This window comes from Ceratotherium simum, chromosome 12, assembly GCF_057802395.1.
Source record: "Ceratotherium simum simum isolate JZ-2026a chromosome 12, ASM5780239v1, whole genome shotgun sequence".
NCBI classification, from domain to species: domain Eukaryota; kingdom Metazoa; phylum Chordata; class Mammalia; order Perissodactyla; family Rhinocerotidae; genus Ceratotherium; species Ceratotherium simum.
Window position 1 is genome coordinate 17,343,032 of NC_141911.1, and position 17,910 is coordinate 17,360,941.

Sequence of the window (17,910 nt, forward strand, 5' to 3'; positions counted from 1 at the left end):
CCATTATTTCCATTGCTTTTGCTGGCACATGGTGGTTGATACCCCTGGTCCCAGTCCAATAGATGATGCTGATGCTGATGCTGATTTTGATTCTGGTCAGCTGGGCTTCGTTTGGTTCCCACACAGACCCCAAGTGGATCTTAAAGAGAGGATAACCCAACTCCTTCGAAACTAGAACCAGCCAGAACAAGGCTCTCTGTTGCCTGAACTCCCTTAGTCTCCAATCCTCAGTGTGCCCCAAGGGGTCAAGTCCAGGAACACTACACTTAGGCATTATTCCTTTGTAGTTCTTGAGCCATTATCCCCTTGCCCTTCTAAGAAATCTACATTCTCAGACATCAGGCAGGGGCTCCCTTTCCATCTGGGAAACCCAAAGAGTCTGATTAGGGCTCTCTTCTTAGAAAATAGAAGTATCCTTTTCAATCTCCAGAAGCATTACACCCTTCATTCACTGACTCATTCATTCACTTACCAAATATTTATTGACCACCTCTGTGTCAGGCACTGCTGTCAGCCCCATTTGCCTCCAGGAAGACCCTTTGTGGAGGCAGGTGCCTTCATACATACAAAGGATGGTAAGATGACTTTCTGACAGTTTTCTCCCTAGAATAAAAGGAAAAAAAAAAAAAAAAAGCTACAAATGGGACCTTCAGCTAGGCATCCTGTTACTTATGTGAGTGTATTACAAATAACAACAAAAAAAAACTCTAAAATCTTAAAACATCCAAGTGACAATGAACACAGAGATGATGGAAATTATCAACTCCTTTACCAAAAACATTTCCATTAAAATTACTTTAGAAAGAAAATATACATAAATTCTGAAATAAGCCAGCCTTGCAGCTGTTTTCTTTTCAAGACCCTGTGTAAATTATTTTCTACCCATATGAAAAACAAACAAGAACCAAACGATCTAATCAGGTACTCATTTCTTAAGAAAACTTCCTGCCTAGGACAAATCATTGACTTGGAATGTTAGAAAGTTCAATCCACTCTCAGCCCCTGAGTATCCCCAACCAAGTTTTTTGTAGGTGGCCATTGGCCTACGCTTGATGCCTCCAAGTTCAGGCCACTCTGCCCCCTGACTCACTCTCATCCTTGTTTTAATAGCTCTGGCGGTAACAAGTGCTTTTGTATCATTACTATCTGTCTCCCTGTAGCTTCAAACCATTGGTACTAAATATTATATTTTTGAGTCATATAATTCCTCTTCTCTTTGTGACAGGCCCTGAAATATGTGAAAAAACTTTGGATTCCCATTTTTTCTTTTGCAACTATTTTCCGTTATTCTCTTGCAACTATTCTCAAATGACATAGTTTCTAGGCCCTTCGTAAACTAAAGTCACTCTCTTCTGAACATACTGCATTTGTCGATGTACCTCTTAAAGAATGATACCAATACTCTTTTTATCCAGAATTTACACATCTAAGAATTTTCTTTAAGGAAATAATCAGGTATATGAACAAATATTTATTTATCTATCATAATGTTCATCACAGTATTACTTACAGTATTTAAAAATGTAGTATGGTATAATATATCTATATGATAACATTAAAAAGTATGCTGAAGAAGTAACTGAATGGCATTTAAATGTTTACTATGTTGTCAAGTTGGAGAGAAAGATTACCAAAAATTGAATAATAAAATCATTTGTGTACACATATCTGCATGTGTGCATAAACCTGGAAGAATATATAACAAAATGTTAGCAGTGGTTCTCTCCAACCAGTGGGATTATAGATGATTTCTACTTGATGTATTTTTCTATACTTCCCAGATTTTCTGCAGTAGAAATACTTTACTTTGTAATAAAAGCAAATAATAAATATTATTTCTAAAAGAGGCTTGTATTGCTAAAAACTGAAAGCAAAAAACTGAAAGTGTGTGTACTGATCAACTCAAAGGAAGTGGATTGCCACTCCCCCACTCTAACCCACTTCCAGTAATACTGCATAACACATTGATGAGTTTGCAGCCACATTGCACAGTTGATTCATTTTGAGATTATTCTTCTTTATAGCCTCTAAAACATTTTCACAAATATTACTGTTAGATCTCGCTCACCTTCTTCTTGAACATTAGTTGTTTTATTTTGTTTTGTTTTGTTGTAACTCACAAAATTTTTATTCTTAAATTAAGTGACTTCCATTACCACTGCCTTGAGCCACACCAGCCTCTCCCAGACTCCACTACGCCCAACACGGTACGGTTCAGCAGCAGTTCACCCCAGGACCTGTCCCAGAAACTGCTGAAGGAGTGGGCCTGGGTCTGAGCAAGGTGATCACCAAGAGGTTCAGCAATTAGGACACCAGAGTACAGACTGGTGCAAGTGTAAGAGATGAAGATGTCTATATCATACAGAGTCACTGTGAAGAAATTAAGGATAACTCACTGGAACCCCTCATCATGATCAACACTATCAAAATTGCATTGTCACCCAGAGAGGCGTTTCCATATGTCCAACAAGATTAAAAAAAAAAAAAATGAGCCATGCTCCAATTTCTGCAAAACTTGTAACCAATCTAATTTCAGTAACTAGGACAGATACACACTTGTCAGATACAGAGATTTTTTAAAACTTTCCTTTGGATAGTTTATATGCAGAACCTGCAGTCTGCAGTGGATTCAAGAAAATACCACAGAGTGGAGGAACTACATCATTGCTTTCCCTCATGCAACTGGTTCCAAAAGTGCAGACAGACAGATTCAATGCTGAATTTACTTTGATTTGCAAAGAGAGAAGGCCAATGAGACGGATAGGGTGGTTTTGTTTGGTGATGTTAAAAAATGAGTGACGATTCTCGTGAATGACAAGACTGACATTTACAGTCTATACCGCAAGATGTAGACAAACTACTCTTGGCTGGAACCATGAAAGTTTAAGATATTCTTACTCATGGAATCTTCTCTGGCCAGCTATTTCCAGAATAAATAAGGCTGACTTTGGGGCTGCCATCTTCAAAAATATGGTTCCCAAAGAGGACAAAATGAAACAGTCCTCCAAGATTCAGGCTGTTGCTATTTTAATGATCTTGGTGAGGTGATCTAGAACATACAAAGATGAATCTGTGTCGTATCTATTTAGCCATGTCCCACTGTAAGATATTGTGTTTTGAACTATTACATTAATATAATAATATAATTATATGTGTTTTAACAGTATAATTATGTGTTTATAAATAAATGTGTTTTAAACTCTTATACCCTGATACGTTTTTGCTTTATGCTTCTAACATTAAGACTCAACAATACTAAACCAAAAAAAATTATATAGTGTTTGGTATCAAACTTCTTTTAAAGTTTGGATCATCTCTCTACCATGTTAAGACTTCTTTCATCTCATTCTGTCATTTAGTTTCTTTATTAAACCTCTTAATTCTGCATCACTCACAAATTTGATGTGTGTATCCTCCATATCTTTATCCAAATCCCTGATAAACATATCAAACAGAATATGGGCCAGGATAAGGTCGTGATACTTAGCATTAACACCTTCTGGATGCAGGTGTTCAACCAGAAACTCATCAAGCTTGCAGTATTATGATTCATCCCATAATTCTCCCTCTGTGTGATATCATATTATACCAACAAAGACTTTACAGAGGATATTTGACTTTTTCAAGAAATTAAGGTGACCTTTTCGTTTCACACGTATACTAATGAACTCAGAGCGGTTAAAAATTTATTAAAACAGAGTTGAGCCCCATCTTAGGAGTGAAGGAACCTACAAAATCTTGTTTGCAGTTACTGTCTTAAGTAAGCAAATACTTTACCCTGCATTCACTTCCTGACCTGGTACTTCACCACAGACCCACAGTATCTCTTCTGACATAGGAATCAGCCAGAGGGACCAAATCTTATTCATCTCCATTTATTCTGCAATGCCTGGCACACAGCTTCATACATGACATTGTGGAGTCTACTTCCTGCCTTTCTCAGGTCAGAAGGATCCTGCCAAAATAGAAGCTTCTATCACTGCCCATCCCACTAGAAGTCCAGGGGTCACTCAAGCTTACTACTTTCCATGGCATTGCAGAGATAAGTATATGTATAGGTTAGCCAAAATATGTGTCATGCTCAAGGCATGGGGCATAACACTGATTCACCACTTAACAGATGATGAGGTAATTGGCTAAAAATATCTCTAGGCATAGGCAGGGAGATGTTGCTACTAACATGCAGTCAACATCTTAGTTGTTAATATTAGCTGTAGAGACTTTGAATGAAGCACAATAATGCCTCCATTTAATAACAATAATGACCCTTTACCTGAAGCAGCTGGCACAGCTAGGTCATCCCAGAGCCACAGGACTTGGACACACAAATGGTATGTCCATTCCAGGTATTCAATCACAATCGGCGACTAGGGGGTTTGGACCCAGGCACTGCCTCACCAAGCCCACCCTTTTGCTTACTACCCCTCCCCTTCAGTGGTCTCTTCCTGCTCTGCCCAAACACTCATTTTCCCTCCCACACAAAAGTTCTCTACCTTTTTGCTCACAATAGAAGTCCATGTGTTCCTGCTCCCCAAAGCATTAGCAACATAGAATGTATTTATCCTTTTCTAAGGTAAAGAATGCATATATTTTAGGAAAAATGTCCAGCCTACACACTCAGGTGGATAAAGAGATCCTTTATTATGCGTTGGGGAATTCCCATTTTCCCCAAAGATTCTTCTAAATGCACTTGTGTTTTCACATCAAAACATAAGATGAGCCTATGCTGCACACAAACTCAATAAATGTTTGCTCAGTGAGTGAATCAATGATTCAATATGCTTTATATCAGATATTTTGGATCAAATGAGTTAAAAGAACTGTGGATGGAAGTCTCAGCATGTTATACTGCAGGACACTTCTTAGAAAAGAAGGGCAAAAATGTTGGGACCTTGAAAGCAGTGAAAGGGAGAGAATCAAGGAGTTCTCTCCTTCAATAGACCAGGGAGTTGAGATGGGAGAGTGAAGTTTAAGCAGAGATCCTGAATTAGCAGGAGACTGACACAAAGATCAGAGAAGAATTTTAAGTGCAGGGGAAAGAGTCAGAAGAATTAGAAATCAAGGGCTAAGTCTAAAAGCCTAAAATAGCCTAGCTGAATCCTACAGCTGAAAAGAAGTGTGGGAGAGACACCTAGTGCTCCAGCGCGTAAATGCTGCTCTATGTCAATGCTTCCTTTTCTCCGCCAGTCCACCGGCAACGATGTCCGTGCTCTCCGCACGCAGCGAATCAGAATGGCTATTTACTAAATATGTTTCTGGGAGAGTTACCAGTGTACTTTCACCTACACCTCCATAAACTGGAGCTAGTTAATTCATCCCTCCACAGCAATACTAAATATGAGTGCCATTAAAAAGACGAGAAGTTCTTAAGGAAAAGTCTTGAGTGCAAGCAGATTGTATTCTGAACAACTACAATATCTACCAATTACTGAGTCGCTTGTATGTGCTATACACTGTACCGAAGACTGTGATAAGTAATATGTCAAATCCTTACAGCAGCCCTGAAATTCAGACATTGTTCTAAATAAATTCTACATGAGGAAACTGAAAATCAGAGAGTGTGTCTTTTACCCAGACACATATCTAAATGGCAGATTTAAACCCAGGTCTGTCTCCCAAAATTCAGATGCTTCCTGTTATGGCCCACTGCCTCGCTGGAACTATTTCAGCGTGGGAAATTGATGTAAAAGAAACATTTCACCGTGAACATTTCATTATCTCTTTATGTGTCTCTCAGAGCAATCCCACTTATTTTTTAGCCTCCAAATCAGTATATATCAAACATCACTTTAACAACTGTTATGAATTAGTCAGCATTTATTTTTATACTCATTTTCAAGTGAAATATTTAATATCCTCTCAAGTAACTCGCCCTAATTTTCCAAACAAGATTTAATTAATTTACATCAACTAAAGTCACAAAGCCTATTAGTGGCACAACCAGGCCGAAAATACATATTTACTCTCTACTTCTCTGCCCGCTTCCTTTCATATACCATGACTCTCATGTGACTGTTCTATCTGGCCTCTAATTTTCTCTGTGATGTGGTTCTTTCCTAACTATGTAACCCAATTGCCAGATAGAATATGAAATAATTAAAGTATTCTTTTATTCCAAAAATATTTATGGATTACCTCAGACATTCTAGGCACTAAGCAAAGAAGTTAGTTCTGGAAACAACAGGAAAGGAATAAGAAAGTGTGGCTGCCCTCAAGGAGTTTACCAGTTAGGGAGAGGGCCAGACCTAATACGCAACGTTATAGATACTGTGATCAGTCTGCAAAGGGTAATGGTAGGAAGTGGTGAATTCAATCCAGGAGGCACACTCATGATAAGCCTCAAAAAGGTAGGTGAACTTTGAGATAATTTATTATGTATGTGTCCTTTGCTCCAGTAAGTCGTCTTCCTGGGTCACTTCCCAACACATACTTCTTTTCCACTTCCTTACCTAATCATCTCCCCTCCCTTCCTCCTACTCCCTCATATCCTACCTATTCATGTGCAACAAACTCCCTCAGTTACACTCCATAGTCTTTTAAGATACTCCCTACCAGTTCTGATCTCAATTTTCAAAACCACACTATTTAAGGTGGACAGCTTCTATGATTAACTGCTATAATATTCCATGGGTTTCTAAAAAACACACTACAGAATCCATGAAGCTCAAACCGAAAATCTCATCCACCTCAGGACAAGTTCCAAGCAGAGTCACCCCGTAAGGTGGACACTGCTGATCACAGCATCTCCATGCACTACCAGCACATCACAGGTAAGATCCAGCCTCCCTTGGAAAGGCTCCATGTGCTTTTCTGAATAAAAGCAGACAGACACTCGACACTCTTTTCTTCCCAAGAGCATAGCTGCCGTAGGGACCAGCATGGAGCAGCTAGAAAGGAAAAAAAACACCCAAATGCCCTGACAGCTAAGTCCACCAAGTCAAACCTGGAAATCAATGTAAAGTGTTGACGAAGCTATTCCTGCCAGAACTCACACATCCGACAACAACAGCCACAACAAAACACTAGAATCTGTCAAGTGAGAATGTTTCCCTATTGTTCAATAAATCCCATTGCTGTCTAGACGCAAGCTGTTCACATGAATTAATGCCATACTCACGTTGCCAGTCTTAATTTCCACTATTGCCTACGTGCAGACTCACTAAGGAGACCTAACAACACACAAATAGATCATCCTGCATTTTTTAAACTTTTTAATAATAAAACTCACAATATGCATTCTGTCCTCCTTCTCCCAGATGTTCTTAAAGCATCCCCTTTTTTAAACATCTTATTCCAGGTTTTGGAATTTTCTCCCCATGTTAGCTAAGTAAGTTGTTTCTCAGAGTCAAATCTAAAACTTCAGTCGCACACCGTGAACCCATAGAGCTAAGTCTGATATCTTGTAAAATAACAGCACCTTAAATTGTTAACTCAAATGTTAGCCAACACTCTCCTAATCACCATTTAGCATTTTCTTCCGCTAAAAAAAATTGCATGCTTATAAATATCGTTTGCATATATAATTCTACATTTTCCCAGGTTTACTGAGATAAAATTGACATATAACATTGTGTAAATTTAAGGTGTACAACATGATGATTTGATATACAGTCAGCCCTCTGTATCCGCAGGTTTCGCATCCAATGATTTTTGAATGCAGATGCAAAACCTGCAGATATGGAAGACCAACTGAATTCATTGTACGACACCATTTTATATAAGGGACTTGAGCATCCACAGATTTTGGTATCTGCGGGCGTTCCTGGAACCAATCCCCCACATGATACCAAGGGACGATTGTACATATATATCGCAAAATGTGTCCCACAATAAAGTTAGTTAACATATCCATTACCTCACATAGTTACCTTTTTTTTTCGTGGTGAGAACTTTAAAGATCTACTCTCTTAGCAACTTTGAAGTATACAATACAGTCTTGTTAACTATAGTCAACATGTTGCACATTAGAGCCCCAGAACTTATGCATCTTATAACTAGAACTTTGTACCTTTAGACCACCTTCACCCATTTCCCCAACCTCGCCCCTGGCAACCACCAATCTAATCTGTTCCTATGAATTCAATGTTTTTAGATTCCACATATAAGTGAGATCATATGGTATTTGTCTTTCTGTATCTGATTTATTTCACTTAGCATAATGCCCTCAATGTTCATCCATACTGTCACAAATGGCAGGATTTCCTTCTTTTTATGGCTGATTAATATTCCATTGTATATATATACACCATATTTTCTTTATCCATTCATCCATCAGTGGTCTCTTAGGTTGTTTCCATGTCTTGGTTATTGTAAATAACGCTGCAATAAATATGGAAGTGCAGATATCTTTCTGAAATAGTTATTTCATTCCCTTCAGGTGTATACCCAGAAGTGGGACTGCTGGACCGTTTGGTAGTTCTATTTTTCATTTTTCTGATGAACCTCCATATTGTTTTCCACAGTGGCTGCACCAGTTTATATTCCCACCAATAATAAACAGGGGTTCTCTTTTCTCCATATTCTTGCCAGCACTTGTTATCTCTTGTATCTTTTTGATAATAACCATTCTAACACGCGTGAGGTAATGTCTCATTTTGGTTTTGATTTGCATTTCCCTGATGATTAGTGATGGTGAGGACATTTTCATGTACCTGTTGGGAATCTGAATGTCTTCTTTGGAAAAATGTCTATTTGGGTCTTTTGCCCATTTTTAATTGGCTTGTTTTTTGGCTATTGAGTTGTGTGAGTTCCTTACATATTTTGGATATCAACCCCTTATTAGACACATGGTTTGCAAATTTTTTCTCCCATTCTGTAGGTTGTCTTTTCACTTTGTTGATTGTTTCTTTTGCTGTGCAGAAGCTTTGTAGTTGACATGGTGCCACTTGTTTATTTGGGGGGTTATTGCTTGTGCTTTTGTTGTCATATCCAAAGAATTGTTGCCAAGACCAATGTCAAGGAGTTTTTCCCTATGTTTTCTTCTAGAATTTTTACAGTTCCAGGTCTTACATTTAAGTCTTTAATCTATTTTGAGTTAATTTTTGTGAGTGGTATAAGACAGGGTCCAGCTTCATTCTTCTGCATGGGGTTATCCAGTTTTCCCAGCACCATTTATTGAAGAGACTATTCTTTCCCCATTGAGTATTCTTGGTTCCTTTCTCAAATATTAGTTGACTGTATATGTGGGGGTTTATTTCTGGGCTCTTGATTCTGTTTCATTGGTCTATGTGTCTGTTTTTATGCCAATACCATACTTTTTTGATTACTATAGCTTGGTAACATAATTTGAAATCAAGAAGTGTGATGCTTTCAGCTTTGTTCTTCTTTCTCAAGATTGCTTCTACTATTCAGGGTTTTTTGTAATCCATACAAATTTTAGAGTTTTTTTCTTCTATGAAAAATGCCATTGGAATTTTTATAGGAATTACATTGACTCTATAGATGGCTTTAGGTAGTAGGAACATTTTAACAATATTAATTCTTCTGATCCATGAACATGGGACATCTTATTTATTTGTGCAAATTCTTTCATCAAAGTCTTATAGCTTTCAGCGTAGAAATCTTTCACCTTCTTGGTTAAATTTATTCCTAAGTATTTTATTGTTTTTGATGCTATTGTGAATGGGATCGTTTTCTTTATTTCTTTGTCAGATATTTCATTGTTAATGTATAAAAACACAATTGATTTACGCATGTTGATTTTGTATCATGTAAATTTACTAAATTTGTTTATTAGGTCTAAAAGTTTCTTGGTGGAGTCTTTAGTATTTTCTACATATAAGATCGTGTCATCTGCAAACAGAGACAGTTTTACTTCTTCCTTTCTGATTTAGATCCCTTCTATTTCTTTTCCTTGCCTGATTGCCCTGGCTAGGAATTCCAGTACTATGTTGAGTAGGGATGGTAAGAGTTGGCTCCCTCGTCTTGTTCCTGATCTTAGAGAAAAAGCTTTCAACCTTTCACCATTAGATATGATGTTAGCTGTGGGCTTGTATATATGATCTTTATTACATTAAGATACATTCCTTCTATATCCAATTTGTTGGGAGTTTTTATCATGAAAAATGTTGAATTTTGTCAAATGCTTTTTCTGTATCTATTTAGATGATAATATGATTTTTACCTTCCTTTCTATTAATATAATGTATCATATTTATTGATTTGCAAATGTTTAACCATCCTTGTCTCTCAGGAATAAATCCCACTTGATCATGGTATATGATCCCTTTAATGTGCTGTTGAATTCAGCTGTTGAATTGCTGGGATTTTATTGAGAATTTTGGCATCTGTATTCATCAGAGATATTGGCCTGTAGTTTTCTTTTCTTGTAATGTTCTCATCTGGCTTTAGTATCAGGGTATTGCTGACCTCATAAAACAAGTTTTGGAGTGTTCCCTCCTCTTCAATATTTTGGAAGAGTTTGAGAAGTTTTGGCATTAATTCTTCTTTAAATGTTTGGTAGAATTCATCAGGGAAACCATCTGGTTATGGGCTTTTCTTTGTTCGGAGGTTTTTGATTACTGATTCAATCTCCTTACTCATTATTGGCCTGCTCAGATTTTCTATTTCTTCATGATTCAGTCTTGGCAGGTTGAATGTTTCTAAGAATTTATCCATTTCTTCTAGGTTGTCCAATTTTTTGGCATATAATTGTTCATATTAGTCACTTATTCTTCGTATTTCAGTATTGTCTGTTGTAATGTCTCCTCTTTCATTTCTAATTTTATTCATGTGAGTCTCTCTTGTTCTTGTTTAGTCAAGCTAAAGTTTTGTCAATGATTTTATCTTTTCAAAGAACCAACTTTTAGTTTTATCTTTTTTATTGTTTTCCCATTCTCAATATCATTTATCTCTGTTCTAATCTTTCTTATTTCCTCACTGCTAACTTTGGGCTTAATTTGTTCTTCTTTTTGTAGTTCCTTGAAGTGTAATGTTAGGTTGCTTATTTGAGATCTTTCTTTTTTCTTGAGGCATGCATTTATAACTATAAACTTTCCTCTTAGAACTACTTTTGCTGCATCCTATAAGTTTTGGTATAACATTTCCTTTTTCATTTGTCTCAAGATTTTTTTTATTTCCCTTTTGATTTCTCCTTTGACTCATTGGTTGTTCAGTTGTGAATTGTTTAATTTTCACATATTTATGAATATTACAGCTGTCCTCCTGTTATTGATTTCCAGTTTCATTCCATTGTGGTTGGAAAAGATAATTGATATAATTTCTATATTCTTGAATTTGTTGTGACTTGTGTTTTGGCCTAAAATATTGTCTGTCTTAAAAAATGTTCCATGTGTGCCTGAGAAAAATGTGTATTCTGCTGCTATTGGATAAAATGTTCTGTATATGTCTGTTAGGTTCATTTGGTCCCAAGTGTTGATCAAATTGCTATTTCCTTATTGATTCTCTGTCTGGATGATCTATCCATTATTAAGAGTGGAATATTAAAGTCCCCAATTCTTATTGTATTGCTGTTTATTTCTCCTTTTAGTTCTGTTAATATTTGCTTTATATATTTAGATGTTCTGATATTGGGCATATAAATATTTACAATTGTCATATCTTCTTGATCAATTGACTCCTTTTTCATTATACCTTCATTGTTTCTTGTGACCATTTTAGCTTTAAGTCTATTTTGTCTGATATAAGTATATTTATCCATGCTTTCTTTTGTTTACCATTTGCTTGGAATATTTTTTCCATTCCTTCACTCTCAGCCTATGTGTCCTTAAAGTTAGAGTGAGTCTCTTGTAGGCAGTATGTCATTGGATCTTGTTTTTTTTAATACATTCAGACATTCTATGTCTTTTTTATTGGAGAAAATAATGCATTTATGTTTAAAGTAATTATTGATAGTTAAGGATGTACTAGTGTCATTTTGTTCACTGTTTTATGACTGTTTGTAGATCCTGTGTTCCTTACTTCCTATCTTGCTATCTTCCTTTATTATTTGATGACTTTGTGTGGCAGGATACTTTGACCCCTTTTTCATAATCTTTTGTGTATCTACAACAGGTTTTTCCTTTGTGCTTACCATGAGGCTTACATAAAAGCTAGATATGGCCTGATGGCAGCAACTCAGATTGATAATTTTGTGAAAGTTTACATATTGGAAAGTTTGCATTTGTCTAGAGAAATACAGAAAATAATATGCAAAGAGATACTCCACCAGGGTGGTTAATCCCATGGGATTTGAGTCAGACCGTCTGGGTTCAAATCTCAGCTCTGTTACATACTACTATCTGAGCTTCTATGTCTTAATTTCCCAATTTACAAAATGATCCTAAAAATAATACCTACCTCACAGAGTTGAACATTGAACTCTGATTTTTCATCAGCTGGATCTCAATTTTTCCACACATACAAAACAAGTTCTTATCCTAACAATAAAACTCCCAATTAAAAAGAGAAGAAGATTGGATGCATGTTCACAAAAACACATTTTACAGTTGCAGACTCCAAGAAACATTACTCCGATTCTCACACTTTGGGTTTTAATACATGTCTTACAAAGTTACTTGTGTGAGCCTCTTATCTTGCTCAAACTGGCTTCTCCTTTAGATTGACAGGCAAAAGCCATTTCAATGAACTTGAAGCTTCCATTAATTCTAGTATTCCAGTGAAGTCAATTTATTATTTTACAATTTTTTTATGACATAACACAGCCATATTATCTGTATTTTACTAGGAATGGTAATCACTAGCCACCTCACCCCGACCTTTTATTTTTAACTTGTTTGTAGCATCACAGTGCCACTGTCTCTATTTGCACCCATTATTTTTTTACTCCTTAGTAATAATCTACTAGTCATAAGAGGTCATGAGCACAGGAAAGCAAATTTCATTGCTGTTGAAAGCCATGGGTATGTTATTCTCTACCAACTACTACAAGCTTTCATTTCTTCTGTTATCTTAGAAGAGCTCACTCCATCAGTACTTCTTTGCTCATGTAGTCTTGTTTGAACAAGGCTCAGTTTTGGCTCCATATGTTTTGACTGAGCATTGATTTCTATATTAAAAATTGCACGCTTTGTGGAATGTCTCCTCCTCCCTTGAGGGTAGTAAATATAGACGTGTATATCAAAGTTTGTAATCAAAGCTATGCCAATCAGACTCAATCCTGGGGCTCTTCATCTTTATTGAAGTGATGCAAGAACAAAAACAGTCAGAAACAAAAACAGAATTTATTTATTCCAGTGGTGACTCCTGGACAAGGCCGTTGAATAGTTCTGCTCCTGAAGCTACCTGGTTCTTAACCTTTCTCAGACTTATTCTTCAGAGCTTCTCAATATACTTCTAATAAATTCCTTTTTTTTTCCTTTTAGCCAATATTAATTTTGTACCTTGCCACAAAAGGATCCTAACTGACAGAATTTGTATCTGTCCATGGCCCCACAGTTAAAAATCAAAATCCCTTTTTTTTTTTTTGTGAGGACGATCAGCCCTGAGCTAACATCCATGCCAATCCTCCTCCTCTTTTTGCTGAGGAAGACTGGCTCTGAGCTAACATGTATTGCCAATCCTCCTTCTTTTTTCCCTTTTTCTCCCCAAAGCCCCAGTAGATAGTTGTGTGTCATAGTTGCACATCCTTCTAGTTGCTGTATGTGGGATGCCGCCTCAGCATGGCCAGAGAAGCGGTGCGTCGGTGCGCTCCCGGGATCTGAACCCGGGCCGCCAGCAGCAGAGCGCAAGCACTTAACCGCTGAGCCACTGGGCTGGCCCCCTCAAAATCCCTTTTGACGATGTGGGTTTGCTCTTCCTTTTGTGGATTTACCAAAATGAAAGTAACAATCCCAATTATGCTCTGCTTACAAGAGATTTACTGCTTTTCATTAAAAAGGCATTTTACATGACAAGATTATGATAGGAATCTGCAAATGTGCTGGTTATTTTCCATTTGCCCTTCCAGATCTGCTCTCCCCTTGCTTCTCCACCCTGCCTGAGGACACAGAGGCTCATCTGTTTGGACTCATCAACAGGCTCCCTTGCACTGTGGCTTCCAGTTGAGCTCATTCCATGGAGAGTCCCCAGAAAAAAATCAAGAGAAGAAGAGAGTGAGATCAGTGTGTTAGTCCGTGGGCTCCCTCCCTGCACATTGGCCTTGGGCTGGTTACCTTTACCACCAGTGACAGCTCCTGCCAGGCAGCCCTTTCCACACAATCCCTCTCTCCTCACTTTTGTAGGCCTAGGGGTGGTATAGCCCCAGAGTACTGAACTGTAAGAATATCCTTTTGTTGCCATTGCTACACAATTGTCAAATATCCTGTGACTACATCCAAGAGAAGAAATACAGAGACTTCTGATCTGATAGAGAGGAGACCCAGGCAGCTGCTATAGTTTCCTTATTTGGGTCAGTTTTCAAGTCTCTGCAGGACTGAGGTCCATGGATAGGCACCGGTCACTTTTTAACTGTTCACCCTAAGTTTGTGATAGAATTCTCTTCTTCTTGCTACAAGAGGCGTAAAGGTGGAACAGTAAAGTTGGCTCTTGGCCAGACTTTAGGCAGCATTTTTTAGGGAAATAGATTTTTTAGGGAAAATCTAGCATTGGCTACTGCCATTTGCAACATCGAGTCAGATTACAAATAGACATGATAGACAGGGAGTTGACATTTCAGATACAAAAACAGTTTACGGAACAGTCCATTCCAGTTTTTTATCTGATGTTCATATATTTCCCTGACATCTCTTTAAGCCAAGCACCTGAGCCATTTCCCCTGCTACAAAGGCAGAGTGGATGTGCCAACTTAGTCACTAAGGGTAGATGCCAAATTCTGGGATGTGTGTAGGTACATGCCAAGCACTGGATAGAGGACATACTGGTCATTTGCATTTAGTTGTAGGTATGTGATTTTATTCCCACATATACTTAGATGTTACTCTCTCCCAGAAGTTATCAGAAATCAAAATAAGTGAACCTGCAAGCCAAATAGTAAAGATGCAACTTCTTTAGAAGACTAAAGCAGATCTATGGTAAACCATGGCCAGGCTTTCGATAGCACCGAGATTAATACCTGCGGCATGGTGAGAAATTGCCTTATATGGTAATAGGGTGAGCCCTTTCTCGAGGGATGATGTAACCCTGCAGCAAAACTGTACTTCTGGGCCCCTCTGCGTGGTATACACTGACCTTCGACTTCTGAGGGCCTCCCGTCGTGTTACCTGATATATACCCTTTATGCTGTTTGCTGTTTTTATACTGAATCAAAGTGAGAGTAATCTTGCACTAAGTCATTTGTCCAGTTTTCAAATCCAGACCAGATTTTCGGCCTAATCTAACTGCTGAAAGCAAAGGTAGGTATATAAATACATTCTAAAAATATTTTTTAACTACTTGCCATAATGCCAAAGATAAAAGCAAAACAATTGTGGTATTATAAAGATTAAAAATCCATTTAAGAATGATTGGTAAAAATGCCAAATTTAGAATACTATGAGTTGTTTTAAAAATTATTCTGTTTATGTGGGAAAAAATCGGAATTACAACTTTTCACAATACACATAATAAGAAAAAAATTCAAAACACTGATTTTCAGAACTGTAGTTTTGTAAACAAGAATTTTGCTAGGAACATTTTGGTAAAACTTGGTAATTTCAGTGAAGGCATCTAGTTGATTCCACAGTTCTGATTATATGGGTTCATCTTGATCCACCTTCCTTGTTTTCATATAGTAACATCATGCTTCTCTCTTTCAATATCACAACAAGATAGTAACATTATACACTGATATTAAAGAAGTATTTGAAGAGAAATGCAAATTAGAACTACAAAAAGATAGCATTTCTCACACATTAGTTTGGTAAATTTCCAAAAGTTTGACAATGTACTTCACTGGTCAGGCTGCAGGAAACAGGCACTTTCATACTTTGCTGGCAATAATGCAAACTGGTACAACCTCTGTGGAGGAGAATTTAGCAATGTCTAGCAGAATTACTTATGCATTTATCTTTTGACCAACAATCCCATTTCCAGGAATCTATCCCAAAGATAAGTTGGCAAAAATATGAAATGATTTAAGCACAAGGCTAATCAACATAGTATTACTTGTATTAGCAAAACATTGGAAATAACCCAATTGTCACCCAACAGGAGGACTGGTCGAATAAACTATAGGACATTTACACAAGTGAGGCTGTACAGCTATAAAATGGAATGAGGAAAAGCTATATATACTGACATCGAATGGTCTTTATTACATATTTTAGTGAAAAAAGCAAATTGCTGAAGACTTTATGTAAGATAATGCCTTTTTTATAATATAGGTAAAAATGTGAATATAAATACAAGGTTGCTCTATTTGCAAAATTAAATACTGAATCATAAACCAACATAAATGATTACTTACACAGAGAAAGAGGAGTTGGGAGGAGGAGAGAGAGAGGGATGCAAGGCTTCTCTGAATATTCCATGTTTATAGTTTTGTCTTTGAAGTCAGATGTTTTACATACTGAAAAAAAGAATAATAACTTAAAGAGAATCCCCAAAATTTGAAAATGGAAATGAATATACCCAGGGGCTGGCGTGGTGGCATAGTGGTTAAGTTTGTGCACTCTGCTTCAGCGGCCTGGGGTCCACAGGTTCAAATCCTGGGCACAGACCAATGCACCACTCGTCAAGCCATGTGTGGTGGCATCCCATACACAAAATGGAGGAAGATGGGTACAGATGTTAGCTCAGGGCTACTCTTCCTCAGCAAAAAGAGGAGGATTGGCAACAGATGTTAGCTCAGAGCCAATCTTCCTCACAAAAGAAAAAAAGAAAAAGAAATGAATATACCCTAACTCATATCAAGTTGGTGACATACCTTTCAGTATTTTGATTGTACAATTTTAATAGAATATTCTAAGGGCAAATAAAACTGCAAAACTGCAAAGATATCTTAAACTACATTCAATAGCTATTTTATACATAATAGGATACAGCAAATGAGTAATTTTGCTAATACTATTAGGAACCAAAATTCTCCACATAAAAAGAAAAGAATTACAAGTAAAAACTCAAAAAATTTAAGTAAAAGACAGCAGTAAATTAGACATGGAAAAATACTAATATGAACTCATTTTTTTTCAAAAATACATAGTTCCAATAATCAAATATTATTGGTGATTTTTTAAAATTCTTGATAATTATCTGTATTGTCCAAATTTCCTTCAAAGAGCATATATATTTAATCACAAACTATTAAGAATATTATTTGCTGAAAAAAAATTCAACTATGTACTCTGTACTCTGAACAAGCTTGGAGGCAATGACAACACAGTGTCAATGAGCACTACTAGTCCCCAAATTCTAGTCTCTTAATACTATTTGCCATTAAAAGTAACCAAGGGTCTTAGAGAAATTACTCATTCTGGTACTGGGGCAGGAAATACTCAAGATGAGCCTCGGCTCTTCTGCGGTACCAGAAAGGAGAGATGCTCTCAAAATGGGGCCATGTCAAAAGATCACAGAAGCTACCTAGAAAGCCTTCCCACTAGACAAAGATAGGACAATGAGAGCATCAAGAAAAATAATGACTGCAACTGATGAAAAGTATAGTATATGTAGGGCTGGCCTGGTGGCATAGCGGTTAGGTTCGCGTGTTCTGCTTCAGAGGCCAGGGTGTGCTGGTTCGGATCCTGGGTGCAGACCTACTCACGGCTCATCAAGCCATGCTGAGGCGGCGTCACACTTAGAAGAGCTACAACTCTACAACTATGATATACAACTATGTACTGGGGCTTCGGGGAGAAAAAAGAAAAGAAAAAAAAAGAGGAAGATTGGCAACAGATGTTAGCGCAGGGCCCATCTTCCTGGGGAAAAAAAGTTTTGACTATGTAAAAATTGTATTCATTTCCTATGACTACTGTATTACCACAAATCACCACAAACTTAGTGGCCTAAAAGAACACAAATTTATTATCTTGCAGTTAC

At 37.2% G+C, this 17,910-nt stretch overlaps 1 pseudogene; it reads left to right on the top strand.

Moving 5' to 3' along the window:
* The first annotated feature begins 886 nt into the window (after positions 1 to 886).
* Positions 887 to 3,105, top strand: LOC147915787 (ribose-phosphate pyrophosphokinase 2 pseudogene; annotated as a pseudogene).
* The last annotated feature ends 14,805 nt before the right edge of the window (positions 3,106 to 17,910 follow it).